Genomic DNA, 5152 nt, shown 5'->3' on the forward strand with positions numbered 1-5152 from the left:
GTTCACTTTCCCTTTGCCTACACACACCAAATAGTCTGGGCTATTCACATACTCTCCTCTGTCCTCATACACCTGCCAACATTGAGATTACCAAACAATTCTTCTTCACCCTAGGGGTTACTGCACTGTAATGTCCAGTGGCCACCTTCTTCTTGGTAAGGGTAGAGGAGACCCTTTAGCTATGGTAAGCAGCTCTTCTAGGTCAGAGAAGGACACTCCAAAATCAGACCATTGTTCTCTAGTCTTGGGTAGTGCCATAGCATCTGTACCATGGTCTTCCACTGTCTTGGGTTAGAGTTCTCTTGCTTGAAGGTACACTCGGGCACACACTCCTATCTAATTTCTCCTCCTCTTGTTTTGTTAAAGTATTTAAAAAGAAAGATAAAAATAAGTATACATGGGTAAGAGTGGCAAATGGAAGAGTAGTAGAAAGGGCATTAATGGATTATGTGTTGATAACTAAAAGAATGTTTGGAAGATTGAAAGACGTGCACGTGTTTAGGGGTATGGCTAACGGTATGTCTGATCATTTTTTGGTGGAAGAAAAATTAGTTGTAGCAAAAGAGTGGGGGAATAGGGTAGGTGGATGTAAAAGGGAGGTAGTGAGGATTGAAGAGCTAATAAAACCGGGGGTAAAAAGTAAATATCAGGAAAGGTTGAAAATGGCATATGACGAGGTGAGAGTAAGAGAAACTGGTAATTTAGAGGAGGAGTGGAAGTTAGTAAAAGAAAATTTTGTTGGGATTGCAAGTGATGTATGTGGCAAGAAGGTTGTTGGAGGCAGCATGAGGAAGGGCAGTGAATGGTGGAATGAAGGAGTGAAGGTAAAAGTGGAAGAGAAAAAGAGGGCTTTTGAAGAATGGCTGCAGAGTAATAGTATAGAGAAGTATGAAAATTATAGAGAGAAAAATGTGGAAGTAAAGCGCAAGGTACGTGAGGCAAAGAGGGCAGCTGACCTGAGGTGGGGTCAGGGATTGGGTCAGTCATATGAAGAGAATAAGAAGAAGTTTTGGAAAGAAGTGAAGAGAGTAAGGAAGGCTGGCGCAAGAATTGAAGAGACAGTGAAAGATTGAAATGGAAGGTTGTTAAAAGGAGAGGAGGCAAGGAAAAGGTGGGCGGAATATTTTGAAAGTTTGCTGAATGTTGAGGATAATAGGGAGGCAGATATAATTGCTGTTGCAGGTGTTGAGGTGCCAGTGATGGGAGATGAGAATGAGAGAGAGATTACAATAGATGAAGTGAGGAGAGCACTAGATGAAACGAGAGTAGGAAAAGCATCTGGTATGGATGGTGTGAAAGCTGAGATGTTGAAGGAAGGGGGTGTGACTGTACTTGAATGGTTGGTGAGATTGTTTAATATGTGTTTTGTGTTGTCAATGGTACCAGTAGATTGGGTTTGTGCATGTATTGTACCACTATGTAAGGGTAAGGGAGATGTGCATGAGTGTTGTAATTCAAGAGGTATTAGTTTGTTGAGTGTAGTTGGAAAAGTGTATGGTAGAGTATTGATTAATAGGATTAAGGATAAAACAGAGAATGCAATTTTGGAAGTACAGGGTGGTTTTAGAAGAGGTAGGGGTTGTATGAATCAGATTTTTACAGTTAGGCAGATATGCGAGAAATATTTAGCAAAAGGTAAGGAGGTGTATGTTGCGTTTATGGATCTGGAGAAAGCATATGATAGAGTTGATAGGGAAGCAATGTGGAATGTGATGAGGTTATATGGAGTTGGTGGAAGGTTGTTGCAAGCAGTGAAAAGTTTCTACAAAGGTAGTAAAGCATGTGTTAGAATAGGAAATGAAGTGAGTGATTGGTTTCCGGTGAGAGTGGGGCTGAGACAGGGATGTGTGATGTCGCCGTGGTTGTTTAACTTGTATGTTGATGGAGTGGTGAGAGAGGTGAATGCTCGAGTGCCTGGACGAGGATTAAAACTGGTAGGCGAGAAGGACCATGAATGGGAGGTAAATCAGTTGTTGTTTGCGGATGATACTGTACTGGTAGCAGACACAGAAGAGAAGCTTGACCGACTAGTTACAGAATTTGGAAAGGTATGTGAGAGAAGGAAGTTGAGAGTTAATGTGGGTAAGAGCAAGGTTATGAGATGTACGAGAAGGGAAGGTGGTGCAAGGTTGAATGTCATGTTGAATGGAGAGTTACTTGAGGAGGTGGATCAGTTTAAGTACTTGGGGTCTGTTGTTGCAGCAAATGGTGGAGTGGAAGCAGATGTACGTCAGAGAGTGAATGAAGGTTGCAAAGTGTTGGGGGCAGTTAAGGGAGTAGTAAAAAATAGAGGGTTGGGCATGAATGTAAAGAGAGTTCTATATGAGAAAGTGATTGTACCAACTGTGATGTATGGATCGGAGTTGTGGGGAATGAAAGTGATGGAGAGACAGAAATTGAATGTGTTTGAGATGAAGTGTCTAAGGAGTATGGCTGGTGTATCTCGAGTAGATAGGGTTAGGAACGAAGTGGTGAGGGAGAGAACGGGTGTAAGAAATGAGTTAGCGGCTAGAGTGGATATGAATGTGTTGAGGTGGTTTGGCCATGTTGAGAGAATGGAAAATGGTTGTCTGCTAAAGAAGGTGATGAATGCAAGAGTTGATGGGAGAAGTACAAGAGGAAGGCCAAGGTTTGGGTGGATGGATGGTGTGAAGAAAGCTCTGGGTGATAGGAGGATAGATGTGAGAGAGGCAAGAGAGCGTGCTAGAAATAGGAATGAATGGCGAGCGATTGTGACGCAGTTCCAGTAGGCCCTGCTGCTTCCTCCGGTGCCTTAGATGACCGCGGAGGTAGCAGCAGTAGGGGAGTCAGCATTATGAAGCTTCATCTGTGGTGGAAATGTGGGAGGTTGGGCTGTGGCACCCTAGCAGTACCAGCTGAACTCGGTCGAGTCCCTGATTAGGCTGAAGGAACATAGAGAGTAGAGGTCCCCTTTTTGTTTTGTTTCATTGTTGGTGTCGGCTACCCCTCAGAGTATATGGATGGATTTATAGTTTATATAGGACATATTTATTTTAATGTTGTTACTGTTCTTGAATTATTTAATTTTTCCTTGTTTCCTTTCCTCACTGGGCTATTTTTCCTGTTGGGGCCTCTGGGCTTATAGCATCCTGCTTTTCCAGCTACTGTTGTAGCTTAGCAAGTAATAATAATAATAATATGGCACAGCACCCGGACCGGGAAGGCCCTTTACTACCGAAGTGCAGAGATGGAGAACCCTGTAGTAATATCATAAAGTATGAGTTTAAAGAAAACCCAGCCACTGGGGGGTGGGGGCCAAGCCAGCCTCAACTTGGTGCCGGTCCCAAGCCCGTGTAAATGGGGAGGGTTGGCGGCAGGAAAGGCATCCGGTCATGAAAAATTAGCCAAAACCAATATGGCCAGTGGAGATTGTGAGATTAGAATTAATGCTAGGGCATATAGATGATGAAGTATGGGACAGAGGTAGATGGAGAACGCTGGTCAGAAACATCGACCCCACATAAAGTGGGAAAAGATGCAGACAAAGAAGAAGAATTAATTTAAAGAAGTATAGTCAGAAAGCGGGAAGAAAGGAAACAAGAATGTAGGTAAAGTAGAAGTTTAAAAACTGGGGTGCAGCTAGAGGTCGACGGTGGAAGTGAAGCTGCGAAGGTCCTGCAGTAATGTTTCAAAAGTAATCTGGTTTTGCTCGGCATCTTTTAACCGGCGGGTAGATGGATAAGGTGAAGACGGAATAACATATGTTATTCCGTCTTGGGTAAGGTAACCTTCCGTGGTTCGAAATGGCATCCTCTGACACTGGATTCCACCGCGATATAGACGAGAGACATGCAGAATGAGCCTCAGCCAGGTCTAATGAGTCAAGTTGACACTTTTCTGGGATGTTTCAAATCTCCAACTGTATCAAGAATTCTTTGCTGGTGATCTTGATTCATGCTTCATTACAAAGGTATTATTATTATTATTATTATTATTATTATTATTATTATTATTATTAGCTAAGCTACATCCATAGTTGAAAAAGCAGGATGCAATAAGCCCAAGGGCTCTAGCGTGGAAAATAGCCCAGTAAGGTAAGAGTGTGCCTGAGTGTACCCTCAAGCAAGACAACTTTAGCCCAAGACAGTGCAAGACTATGGAACATAGGCTATAACACTACCTAAGACTAGAAAACAATGGTTTAATTTCGGAGTGCCATTCTAGAAGAGCTGCCTACAATAGCTAAAGAGTCTTCTACCCTTAACAAGAGGAAAGTAGCCACTGAACAATTACACTGCAGTAATTAATCTCTTAAGCGAAGAAGAATTTTTCGGTTATCTTAGTGTTGTTAGGTGTATGTGGAAAGAAACGATTGTGTAAAAAATAGGTTAGACTATTCGGCGTATGTATAGACAAAGGAAGAATGAGCCATAACCTGATAGGGATCCATTCCAATGTAGTACTATCTGCCCAGTCAAGGACCCAATAACTCTCCAGTGGTAGTATCTCAACGGGTGGTTGGTGCCTTGACCAACCCGCTACCTATCTCGTCAAAGGAACCAGCCTCCTGATGATATTGCTTCAACCCAACCATTCCTCCCGTCCCTTATCTCAAAGGATAACTGGGTGCCAAGGGAAAAGATGTCAAGATGGAAACGCATTGCATTTTCAATCCTGTGCTTTGTGTGTGTGCTGGAGAGCTAGCAATCTGAGTAATTGTTCGATTGTCTACATCAGATTAAGTCTCTATAAGACAAATCCCCTTCATTTAGATAGATGTCCATCACTAGAGTAATTAAGTGACAGCTAATACGATATTCATCTTCAAGGCCATTGTCTCTAAAGACACCTAACATTTTCCCTTAGCAACCATATTAAGGAGAGGAATTAATGTCCTACTTGGAAAATTACATGACAGGAAATAAAATAAATCGTCCATTTCTTAAATATTTTTATTGATGTGCTCCTTTGCTATAGTACGAAACGAGATGTTTTACTCAAACACTTCTTTTCTTACGAGATCTGACAGGCTTTGGCATAATCATCTCTTAAGACATTGTTGTCAGAGTATTCAGAGCTGAAATTCAGGTACATCTTTGGTTCTTATTATTGAAATGAACAACTTAATAGAATAAAGGGCTGTGTATATTAAGATTTTTTTTTTCTTTTTTTTTTACCATGGCACTAGCAG

The sequence above is a fragment of the Palaemon carinicauda genome, chromosome 31 (genome assembly GCF_036898095.1).
Source record: "Palaemon carinicauda isolate YSFRI2023 chromosome 31, ASM3689809v2, whole genome shotgun sequence".
Classification (NCBI taxonomy): domain Eukaryota; kingdom Metazoa; phylum Arthropoda; class Malacostraca; order Decapoda; family Palaemonidae; genus Palaemon; species Palaemon carinicauda.